The sequence below is a fragment of the Silurus meridionalis genome, chromosome 22 (genome assembly GCF_014805685.1).
Source record: "Silurus meridionalis isolate SWU-2019-XX chromosome 22, ASM1480568v1, whole genome shotgun sequence".
Taxonomy (NCBI): Eukaryota; Metazoa; Chordata; class Actinopteri; order Siluriformes; family Siluridae; genus Silurus; species Silurus meridionalis.
In genome coordinates, this window is record NC_060905.1 from 15,393,167 (window position 1) to 15,406,630 (window position 13,464).

General features: G+C 36.3%; 1 protein-coding gene and 1 non-coding gene across 2 annotated transcripts in view; both read left to right on the forward strand.

The window, feature by feature from the left end:
• The window catches only part of calcr (calcitonin receptor), a 63,868-nt gene that overhangs the window by 5,339 nt on the left and 45,065 nt on the right, over positions 1-13,464 (forward strand). The gene's annotated exons all lie outside the window — the stretch shown is intronic.
• On the forward strand, positions 3,973-4,045 carry trnae-uuc. Its single transcript has one exon. It is a non-coding gene; the product is annotated as a tRNA-Glu (tRNA).

A 13,464-nucleotide genomic window follows, 5' to 3' on the forward strand; every position in this document is an offset into this window, starting at 1 on the left:
CATGTTAGCTTACGGCATGTTAGCTTTTGGAGAAGTGTAAACACCTTTACATTTATCTTTACTTCACTGGACATTCCTGTGCAGAGACAATCAAAATCAGTGTCCAGAGATTATTTTCTCTCTCTCTCTCTCTCTCTCTCTCTCTCCCTTCTTATGTCTTTCATAAGCTTTTCCTACTAATTCCTCTGTTACATCTCCCTTTCCCCCCTCTCTCTCCTGCTCTTTTTTCTTTCTTTCTTTCTTTCTTTCTTTCTTTCTTTCTTTCTTTCTTTCTTTCTTTCTTTCTTTCTTTCTTTCTTTCTTTCTTTCTTTCTTTCTTTCTTTCTTTTTCTCTGTATCCTTTCTTATGTCTTTCAATGTGTCAATCTTTCTTACTATCTTACTCTATTTCTCTCACCCCTCTGCTTTTTCTCTCTGTTTTATTTCAATTTAATTTAATTTATTTTTATTTGTATAGCACAATGGACGTTGTCTCAAAGCAGCTTCACACATATAATGCATGAATACGAATGAATAAGATTGTTCTTTAGAATTTAGTTTGTTTGCCAAATGTGGGAAGGAAAAACTCCCTGAAATGGTATAAGGAAGAAACCTTGAGATGAACCAGACTCAAGAGGAAACCCATCCTCATCTGGGTGGCACTGAATGTCCATTTATTACAACTAAACATTGTTGAGGTGTGCAGCGATGGTGATCAAATGCAACCTGTAGTCCTGAGTCATTGTAGTAGACTGTTATCTTTATCATTAAGTAGAATCCAAATCCACCTTCAAAAGCTCCGTGATTTCATGGATCCCTATGCCGTTGATGTGAAACCATTCCCAGCTGCACAGAGTGGCCCTCTAATTGAAGAGAACCCCTGGCTGGAGTCAGATATGAGGACAGGAGAAGGACAGGAACATTTACTTTCTGTCTTGTATTTCTTCTGCCCCTCTGCCTGTCCTATCAATTTCTCCTTTACTTTCTTCCCTTTCCCCCCTTTCTTTCTCGTCCTCCTCTCTCTCTTCTCTCTCTTCCTTATCTTTTGTTCTTTGCTTTTCTTCCCTCTGCTCTTTCTCTCTTATGTCGCTCTCTCGCTCGAATTAAATTCAAAAGGCACACATGGCCCTCTAATCAGAAATATATTTTAAATGGTGAAGCCATCATTATGGACAGCTGTGCACAGCGTTAAAGGGTTATGGATTCATTATTCATTAAGAATATTTTGATTTCTTTCAGTGTTTGTGTTATGAGGCGTATCATCAGCTTGATATGTTGTCTATTGAACATCTGTGGAATTTGAGCGTTGCTTTGCATCGAATTATTATTATTTTTTTTTTAGGTCTCTGTGGATATAGATGTGCATTATGTGTAAGATTTATTACCATCTGTGTCTGAATAGCAGCCAAGAACTGAAGTGATCATTATTGAAAAAGGGTGAATAATTAAAAATCGTGTGAAAGTGTCGCTTTCAGTTGTGTATTGTTGCAGTGTTTTTTTTTTCACCTATTTATTTAGAATATTGTTTTAAAGTTACAAAAGGGGAAGATCAACTTCACTGTGTGCTTAATATCAATCTATCAAAATATTAATATTATCTTTTATTTCTTTTAAATGAAATCATCGGAGTGGAACATTGCAGCGTTGAAAACGAAAAAAGAGAGGAAGCAAGAGTTAGACAGAGATAGATATACGCTGCATCTGCCTGCTGTAATTGGAAGCACACACAAAAAGAATGTGTGCATGTTGTTTCTGGAGTTTGAAAGCAGCTTTTCAAAGGAGTTGAATAATGCGCCACTGTAGGATTAATATCGTATGGGGATGCTTTCAGTGAGTCATATATATGTCAACTCCAAATCTGCCCTTTTACTTGCCGCCTTTCTTTTCAGCGATACGCTTTACATGCATTCACTGTGATTTTTTTTTCCTTCTGAAACATCGCACATGTCTGAATTTTACCTACAAAAAAAGGTTTGTGCCGTTACCATAGAAAAATAAAGCTTGAACAACATGTTAATGTGCTTTTTATTCTTATATTGCACGTTTTCCCGGGTTGAAAATCTGAGGCTACCATTTTCAGTTTTGTGTAACTTTCGCATGCCAAAGCACTGACACATTTTTGGGGAAGTTGCTGTCTTTTCTTTTTTTCAGCTTTTCCTGGCTTCTGATGTATCAATGGAAAAGTGTATATTTTGTCTGCGAATAATAATGTTACTGCCCATAGGTTACAAAATGATTAATTACCAAAATAGAAAATGAAATATCCAATCAAAAGAGGAAAATGTGCATATTGTATTCAGTGAGTTGTATGAGAATAACATTTCTTATAAAACTAAAATGTCTTCATACCCTTGAACACATTTTATTTTTTGCAGTACATTGGAGGTTAGTTTATTGTACTTATTTTTACACTTCTATGACTACTACTACTATTATTACTACTACTATTAGTAGTTATTGTTACTACCATTACTACTACAACCACTATTACTCTCACTACTACTACCACTACTACTACTATTACAACCATTATTACTACCACTTATACTATTACTATTACAAACACTATTTATATTGCTTCCACTGCTATTACAACCACTATTACTACCACTACTGCCAGTATTACTACCACTACTGCCACTTCCACTACTATCACCACCAATATTATGATATTAGTGTCACTACTGCTACCACTTCTACTACCAGTACTATTACAAATAAAAATCAATTTAACTGAACTGAATTTATAAACATTTTTACAACATCTTCATTTCTGACACAATGTCACTTCTGCTACTACCACTACTGATACAATCAGTTTTACTACCAATACTATCACTTCTACTACTATTAATACTATTACCACCACAACTATCACAACCAGCACTACTACTATTACCACAACTACCACAGAGGAGGGAAGTAACGGAGTACAAATACTTTGTTACTGTACTTAAGTAGATTTTTTCGGTATCAATACTTTACTCCACCATTTATTTTTCAGACAACATTTTACTTTTACTCATTACATTTTTACACAACTATCTGTACTTTTTACTTCTTACTTCTTCTGTACTATTTTTACTGCGCGCCGATTTCAGCCGAACAACCGATTTCCTGTTACTGCGCATCTTTTTCAATCCACTGGTGTATAAAGTCCTGACTCTCACTTATCACAGATGTAGACTAGTTTACGAAGATAAGATTCAGCAGGCAGAAGGCAGTAAGAACTTTGGGGTTAATGTGGATGAGACAGAGGGAGTCAGTGATGAGAACATGACTGAGAACAGACACATTCCTGATCATCATCATCCTTTCTCTGCTTGTGTTCTACTATGTGGATCTTCAGCCTGGATACATTCATTAGGTAACAACATTTTTAATTCGTTTTGTATATATATATATATATATATATATATATATATATATATATATATATATATATATATATATATATATATGTGTGTGTGTGTGTGTGTGTGTGTGTGTGTGTGTGTGTGGGTGTGTGTGTGTGTGTGTGTGTGTGTGTGTGTGTGTGTGTGTGTGTATGTATGTATGTATATGTATATTTGGCTGTCAAAAAGAAAATTATTTTAAACGGCACAAAATTTTATTAACGCGCGATCAATGCAGCACACATTTCTGTAATTACATAAATAAATAACTAAATAAAAAAGAGGCGAAATTAAAACCTAATAAATACATTTATCCACGACGTCCTTTCTTTACTTAGATATAAAATAAATAAATAAACTCCAGATAAAAATATTTTTAATCAGTAAACTTTTGTTTTATTTCAGCGCCAAGTCTCAAATCAAACAACAAATCCGCCATGTTTTACACAATTTACCCTCTGGGTGGCGTTTTGTGGGTTTTTCCCTCATAATGGTGACACAAACTTAAAATACTGTCTTTAATGATCGTACAGATAAAAACAATACATCATTCAAATCTGTAAAATGTCTATAATTTTATATAGATTCCTAACTTGGGTCCCCTGGTGATCTAGTGGTTAAGATGCAGCGCTTTCACCGCTGCGACCCGGGTTCGATCCCCGGTCAGGGAACCATCCCCAGCCACTCTCAGTGCCGGTCCCGAGCCTGGATAAATTGGGGAGGGTTGCATTAGGAAGGGCATCCAGCGTAAAAACATGTGCCAAATCAAAACGTGCAGAGGATCCGCTGTGGCGACCCCTAACGGGAGAAGCCGAAAGAAAGTTTAAGCAACTTGACTTGACTTGACTTGAAGAGGTGCAGTCTCTCCGGTATCACCTCATTAACTGTCCGTGTGGAAACATAGCAAAGGCTTTTAATGATGTCCACACATCTCTACACTGTTATAGCCTTTATATTTAATCACTGTACATATGCTTACATATAAAATCAAGTCAAGTCAAGTTTATTTCTGTAGAACTTTTCACAACAGAAATTGTCTCAAAGCAGCTTTACAGAAATCAACAGTTAAGGTGAATGGTGTGTATTTGTTGCTGATGAGCAGCCGTGGCGACTGTGGCAAGGAAAAACTCCCTTAGATGTAACGAGGAAGAAACCCTGAGAGGAACCAGATTTAAAAGGGGAACCCATCCTCATTTGGGTGACATCAAGAGTTTGATCATAAATCTTTCAACAATACAGAACACTGGAGAGTGAGAACTAACATGAGTACTGGAGTATAAGATTAGAAGTAATGTTCTTCCTACAGTCTTATACAGTCTATATGGTTAGTAGTTAGTAGTTTTATGAGCTCAACATTTGTGATCATCACAGATCCAGCATCAGCTTCTCCATGCCAGAGCCTTTAAACACTCCAGGAGGTCCAATGTCAAAACCACACATGTAGTGGGATCCAATTGGCACTGGTACGTCTCTAGATGGTTCGGGATGTTTGCGAGTTCGGCATCTACTTCTTCAAAGGTCCATATTCTACATGAGGTGGGACGTGACTGGAGCTGGCAAAACCTCAGAATGCCTCAGGATGGGGAGGGAAAGAGAAGCAGTGGAGAGGAATTAGCATAGCTGCTGTTCATGATATTAACAGCACAAGTTGATAATGTGCATGTGATCAGATGTTCTGGAGCACAAGGTTATGATGTAAGACGTATGTTATGTGTAGGCTTTGCTAAAAAGATATGTTTTTAATCTGCACTTAAACTGGGAGAGTGTGTCTGAACCCTGAACCACTGTCAGGAAGACTGTTTTAGAGTTTAGGAGCTAAATATGAAAATGATCTACCGCCTTTAGTGGACTTTGCTATTCTAGGAACTACTAGAAGCCCAGAGTTTTGAGATCTCAGTGAGCGTGACGGATTGTAGCGTGTTAAAAGACTGGAGAGATACATGGAGATAATCCATTTAGTGCTTTATAAGTACATATATATCACATGCTGTAAATATGATACATGTTTAACATCTCCAAGCTGCCAGTTTTGGGCACCTGAGCAAGCCCTTAACTCACTACTGCTCATTTAGTAAATGAGATCATTAAGAGTCGCTCGGGATAAACACTTCCAACAGGAAGTGGCTATATCTCGCTATCTTTGTCTCTCTATTTTCTCTATCTAATTGTCTCTGTGTCTCTTTTAGTAAATGTCTCTGTCTCACTGTATATGTCTCTCTCTTGCTGTCTCTCTATTTGTTTCTCACTCTTTCTAAAGCTGTGTCTGTGTCTCTTTGTCTTTGTCTCTGTCTTTCCTGCTTATTTACATGTCTAACAAAGTTTTGAGTTTTGAAGTAATGCCATTAGTGATCTATGATGAAAGACTTTCCTGGTTCGATTCTTACCTCTAGTTTCATATTGAACATTAAGAAGTTTTTAAAAACAGAACAATGAAAGGTCATTAAAATTGGTTGCTGGTAAATCATGGTATATCAGTGCTGCAGGTGTTGGAGATGTGGTTCTTGTACCTGAGTCACTTCTCATAGACTTCGAGTTACTGAGAAAATGTACAGGAAGGAGAAGTTTTGACCCTCTACCATCATGATCTAAGAGAAAACAGCGGTCTCTTAACTATAGAAAAGCCAAGAGTCCAATAAGCAAAGGCTTGTTTATCACCCCTGTGGTAGTGTAGTGGTTAGTGATGTGGTCTCTGCTGTCTAACTTACCCGGTTCGATTCCTACCGCTTAGCTTTCCTTTAAATTGTTCAAAAAGTTTTAATAAAGAACTATAAAAGATCCTAAAAATCAGGTTCTTGCAGGAGATCCTGTGGCTCAATTGGATGAGCTTTGCCTCTGGGTTGAGAGGTTGCCGGTTCAAACCCCGGCCAGGGCTCAAAGTTAAGAGTGTGGAAGGTTCCGGTGGCCGTAGTAAGGAAGGTGTCAGGAATGGCTGCGTGGAAGGTTGGATGTGGACGGTTTCGGAGGGCGTATCCTGAAGCAGGGGGGCAATATCCGGGCATCTGCCCCCCCCCGGTGTCTGAGAAGCTGAAAATAGGGGGTTATGAAGCAAAAATGTCCAAAAAAGTATCGACTTAGTTTTGCATATATAGGGAAAAATTCTGCCAAAAACCTATCACCCTCACTTTTTCTGAGGCTGTGAAGCAGCAGGTCTTCACAGCCTTTGTTCACCATCAACCACTCCATTGCTCACCACAGACTACTTTCTACACAGCTTACCCAGTGCAGGGAGAAGCCAGATTCGAACCAGCAACCTCTGAGCTCAGAGGCAAGGCTTTTATCACAAAGCCATCAAGTCCCACAACATACCTTCTTTTTTTTTGGGGGTTTATCCTTCGTTTCATGCTTCAAAACAAGAAATTCAACCAGACAGAAACACAGAAAGCAGGATTCGAACCCTGAACCCCACCAACAGCGAAATACCAGTCTTAACCCACTGAACCATCGGGAAGGACCAGCTGCAACGATTGTTTAGAGCAGGTCTATCTTTTCTTTCAATCCATCAACACAAGAATATAATGCTGAAGACAGACGTAGGAAGCAAAGCCATATTGTGACTAGGAATGACAAGCTGGGAAGCTTGTTTAGAGCAGGTCTATCTTTCTTTTTAACCCATCAAAACAAAAATATGAAGCTGTAGGAATCAGGAATTTAACCTACCTCATGACTAGCAGACAGAAAGCCAGGTTTGAACCCTGACTACCAACATTAGCAAAGTACCAGCCTTAACCCACTAAGCCATGGAAGAGATCAGACTGGGAAGCATGAGGCACAAGCCTTAAACCACTGAGCGACTACTGCTGAAAAGCATGTGTGCTTTTTGGAGGGTTCATACTTTGTTTCATGCCAGCGCAGTAAGAAAGAAGGCATGTAGGACTGGCTTTGAAACCTTATCACCAGCGTGGACTATATTAAGGACCATGTTCAGGCACAAGCCTTAACCCACTGAGCTACCACAGAAGTGCTTTTTTTTTTTTGGTGGAGTTATCTTTCATTAAAGACCAGGAAATCAAGAAATTAATCCAACACAGAAAGGACAGAATTGAAATGTTTTCAGAGGGGACAAGGTCCAGAAGTTTTATTTACCAACACAGCAACCAGGAATCAAACTCTCAAACTCATCCTTGTGGGGATACTGACACCCACTAGGGTGTCAGTATCTATCTATCTATCTATATATATATATATATATATATATATATATATATATATATATATATATATATATATATATATAATCTAATATAATGTGAGGTCCAGTTAACAGCTAAAACAGGTAGAAGTAATAACTACTTTTTACTTAAGTACATGTGAGAGCCAAGACTTCTTTACTTTCACTTGAGTAAAAAAGTATAATCAGTACTTCAACTTTTACCCGAGTATTTTAAAACACGAGTACCTGTACTTCTACTTAAGTAAAGGATGTGTGTACTTTTGCCACCTCTGACTACCACTATACTACTACTATTAATAATAATTTCAGTTCTATAATTTTAGTGTAAAATTTTGAAAATGCTGTGTGAAAATCAGGTTATTTGTTTCACAGTTTAGGTGTACAGAAAACAGCACAATTTTAACCTTTAATTCTTTTTCTACCACTAAAAAGTTCAGGACACCGAGTGGGTGCACAAGTCTGTGAGCCATAAAATTCCAATTGTTACTGGTTTATCACTAATAAACTTTCTTCGCTTGAAAAATAAATAGAAAAATTCACTTTATTATAGTATATAAATTCTTAATTTGGACTGGTTTAGCATGTTATAAACCAATCAAACATAAGTGGAGCTCTCTGCAAAACCGTGTGGTGACCTTTAGACCCACAGTGAATAAAACATCGAGATGAAAGTAAATGATGTAATGAATGTTATGTGACTAGTTTGGCCTGTGAGTTTTATCCAAGTTGTAATGAAGGGAATACTCTCATGGCTGTGTAATCATACGTCTCTGGCTGCCCTCCAAAGAGAAGCTGTTGGAAGAGTAAACTGGAAAGTTCTCCTTGGCCTTAGATTAAACCCACTTTATTTACTTTTAATGACACATTCCTTAATGGTTCTGCAGCTCCTCTGGAGCACTTAGCATGTTTTACTCCTCAACATAGTGACCGTGGTCATGTGCTGATGTTGTCTTGAGGACTCACATGAGGCTGCATGTTTTGATGAATGTGAGTTTCTGAGACAGAGTTGAAGAAGGAAGCTGTTTGCCTCTTTTGGTCACGGCTGCTTACAAACGAGGCCAAGCGTGAAAGCAGTTCAGAGATGCAATGTGTGTGGACAATGTGAGTGAACACAGAGAAGAATGTATTATTTTATTAGTGCAATTAATGAGGAGGGCTGTTTGGTTTATGAGAGCCCTTAAACAGTTGCGTGACTCTTCCTTATGCCAGCGCAGCTGGACTCTCCATTCTAGAACATTGGAAATGGATACAGGAGGCATTTCTTTTTTACAACATTAAGCAGAAAACTATTTCGGAACGCTTTTCTGCTTGTATTTGTTTTTGTCTGTGGGTTTTGGGGTAAACAAAGCTGTTTCTAGAATCAGCATTTACTTGTGATTTCTTGATTATGTCATCAACTTTGCCGTGATACAACACAAATATGATGATTTACAGATCATCAGTTTTGTCTGTTTTTGCAGTGCTTCCTTTCCTGTAAACACACATAACACTATTAACTATGTACACAGTTAATCCTTAACATTGAGGTTAAAATATGTCAAGAGTCTGGATTTTTTTAATTTTATTGTAATACTGGCTGTCTGTGCATTAAAAAAAAAAACACAAATGAAACTAGTATATGAGATTTATGGAGCTTTTTGCTGACCAAAATACTACCACTACTACTAATAACTACTTCTACCATTATTACTATCATGACTAAAATCACTACTAAAATAATTTTTTTATTGAACTGAATTGAATTAAATTCATATTTTATAACCTGTCAATTGTTAAAAGTGCTATACAAACAAACAAACAAACAAACAAACAAACAAACTACTACCACTTCTGCTACTACCATCACTGATACAATCAGTATTACTACCAATACTATCATTTCTATAGATGTTTTTTTTTCTCCTATGGATGTTTTTTTAATAATACTTGCACACTGTGCATTAAAAAAACACAAACAAAACTATTATATGGAAGTATCTATCAAGCCTTTTGCTGACCAAAATACCTTTAGAATGTACTTCTTGCACATTTATGTTTTTCCCATAATGATGGACTGACTCTGTTAAAGATATTCTTTGTATGACTTCCTGGCGTGCAGTTATTTTTAGCTGGATTGTTTTTACAGCAGATAAGGACATCAGCATCTTGGTTCAGAAGTAAAGGTCTAAAAATCTTTTTAATAGATTTGGAATCACAAATCGCTATTGTTTTTACTTTGCAACATCATGCTTGCGTAGAAACATTTTTGCCGTAATATTTTTGTAGCAAATTACTATAAAATTAAACGAGTAGATTGAGTTTTATTTTGACTTGTGACTACCACACAGTTTCATGCAGACATTTTTTGCTTCACTGTTAGCTGACTTTGCTAAATTAATTCCTCCAAGCTCAATAACAGCAGCAGTGTCTGCTGATAATGCAGTTATGTAAAAAGCTAGTTCTCTAACTCTGTTGCAACTAGCAACTAGTGTAGTAAATACTTGTGTATAAAAGCATATATATATATATATATATATATATATATATATATATATATATATATATATATATAATGAAAAGTTTTAACTTTTAATTCAATTATATTAATGCTCGAATCGAATCAATGCTCGAATGCTTAATTTTGATTGGTCGGAGATGCTGACTAATTATTAAAGAGCATGGCTTTGGCAAAAAAATTTAATCTTGTTATACATTGTGATAGATCATACTGTGATACTGTAATAGATCAAACTAAGACTTCCGTTACATGTCAATTACATGTCCAGGCTAGCTTTATCCCTTACTTTAAACATTGATCTATTCATTTATTTAGTTAGAAAAGTTTTAGGAATGACATACGAGGTATCTCAGCACCTCGCTGATATAAAAGGTTAGTTGGAATCCCCTGCTGTTGTTGGACTGATTTTATTCAGGGATTCTTCCACTTTTTGAAAATTCAATACAGAAAAATGTACTTCCAAGCCTTCCTCACGTACTGTACAGTGATAGCGTGATTAGACTCATTGTGTGTAAAGGGTTGAAAGAGTGGAATGGGCCAGCTGAGAGGTTGAGCTGGAATGAACAGCTTCAGCCAAGCATTAAATGCACTGCAAGTGAGCTGATGCATGAGAGGCAGCCGAACACTGTTTTGTTCCTCAAGAGCCCTGCCAGCACATTCTTCATTCCGCCTAGATGGTGACTGTCAAACTAAACGTCCCCTTGGCTGTGCTGCACATGTCTGACAGCTCTGTCTGTCTGTTTTCATAACAAATGGACTAATGCAGCTATTCTTTTGTGAGATTAAAGTGAAAGTCACAAACAACATTAAGTCAGGATTTAGTCGTGCAGAGTTTTTACATTCACCTCACACAGTACTGTATATGTAAGTATACAGTAGGTCTACTAGTCGGCGCTATACTTGTTTTTTGTCTTTTGTCTTGTCTTGTGTTGTCTGTCTGTACTGTTCTTTTGTTTGCACTGTTTGCACCAGGCTGCACTCGATGCACTTCATGTTGTTCTGTTGTTTAGTGTAGCACCAGGGTTCCGGAGGAACGTTGTTTCGTTTTTACTGTGTACTGTGTACCACTGTGTATAGTAAAAATGACAATAAAAGCCACTTGACTTGACTTGACTTGAAATGTGCAAACTGCGTTATATTAGGCAAACAAAAAACCCACAAACTTTTTCTATCTAATAAAAACCTGTCATGTATCTTAAAAAATAAAATTAATAGTAAAAAGCGAATTAAACAAAAAACGATTATTTAAATTTCTTATGCATTAAGCATTGTTATATTAGCAGAACTTTTTTCAAATGAGTTTCTAGTGCATGGTTTTCCCTTATTTGAGTGCCGAAAATTATTTACCCACATGTATGATTTATCATTCTCAAGTTTTTTACATTAATCAATCACAAAGCCATCACTATTTTACCTTTTCAGATGCCTCTATAAGGCACATTTATTTAGTATTTGCCTCCAAGGACTACCAAAACAAGGCCCATGTAAAATTTATTAGCAGGCTTACATTGGATTTCTGTCTGGTCTCATAAAAAACGAGGCTATTTGTAGAAATTCCTTTCTTTTTCTGCAGAAAGATATTCTTGCTCTACATAATCGAATGATATATACTCCACTCACCTTACATATAGCTGCATCTCAGTATGAGCTACTGAATCAGTATGATTCAGTAGCAAATAGGACTACGTTTTCTCCGCTTATAGCTATTTTTAAAAACAGGTACCATGACTGAAGGTTTAGTTTTAAATGAAAGTCCACTTTCATCATTACATGTAGAAATCAGCAGCTGCAAATGAAAAATGGATAGTGACTTGCTAGCAAAACAACATCATCCATTTGCAAATACTACTGGATGCAGATAGGGAGAAAACTACGAAGATAAATCACTGTCGAACACCAAATCAAAACGGAAATCTGGCAAATGGTCACATCTTTCAAAGAAACTAAGGCCTTTCCTGAAGCATTTGCATCTAATCAGCTTTTTACTCACTTCAAAGCTAAAAAAAATGACAACATTTTTCAAAAAATATTATCTGAACATATCTGACAGCTAGCTAATCCTTGGTGTGTGAAACATAGAACAAATAGGTTTATTTGATTAGAGGGATTTTCAAACTTTATGTGAATTAAATGTACATCACATTTAAATAGCTCATTTATACGCGATAACATGTATTCTGCTCTATCTGTTTTTACATATGTGCAGTTTATAATATTATCACTATTCAGCACACAGTGTAGTAGCAGTTTCCTGTCTGTAGCCAGGATTCGCTTAACCCTGAATTTACCTGGATGCCTCAAGCATCAAGTCAAGGGCTGTGTCAAGTGTTACCTCAAGCATCATATCAAGATCTCAGTCCATTAACAATGGACGTGTTTCAGCTGCCATTGTGTATAAACTCCCGTCAGTGGACAAAGCAGCAGCACACTTTTGATTTGAATCTGCATTGGCAATAAATAATTGTCATATTGTCATATGAGATCAGATTATTGACAGACACATGATACTAGGTATAGCCTAATTATAACATTTTACAAGTAGTACTTTTGTACAGTCCTAAGTCCATAATATTTTTTCTTCCTTGTTTTTTAATGATCGTGACTTAATTTTACAAGTGTTTGTCCTGTTATCATGACTTCATTTTTTACCATGACATAAATCTTAACATAAGGTCTACCTTACCTTCCTTTATTTTTGTCAGGTTCTCCTCTGGGACACGCCTCTCTCTCGATGGAGAAAATAAAGTACATATTTTCTGCAGGAAATTAGCAACTTTATGATAGAGGTTTTATGATAAGACAACAATGCATAATCCATGATATACACCAAAAATATTTACAATTATGATAAGAGAAAACTCGCTTTAACGTTAAAATCGGGAGATAATAAGAAAACTACTTTTATGTCGAGATCACAAACAAATTAAGTCGTGGCCTCTTAGGACTTCCATACTTTTAGGCTGCTAGTTTCTATTATTGAGGGATAAACCAGTGAGTTTCAGTGTGCAGTTAATGAATAATAATATTATTTTTATATTATTTATTATATTATAATCCATGAATCATAGCAAGCATTAAGCATATGCTTTTTTATTACAACTATTACACATAATGTTATACATTAAGAATTAATTACGCATAACGAAGGTTGCTATTCAGTGAATTGTATATTCACAGGTAATGTTTGTAAGCAAGAAATGTGTAATACGCCTTTATCACACCTAATGAAAATGTTGAGAGTTCATTACAGATATGGCCTTTATGAAAATTGTTTTTAGATGCGGTATGCATGAGCACTTTTGATGAGAATCGTGTTCAATCAACTTGAATGAAAAACTCGTCAACCCTCTTGAACAACTTTGTTCTTTCAAAAGTGAAATATATTTTTGCAGCACAGTGCGGAGAAACATTAATGCATTGTG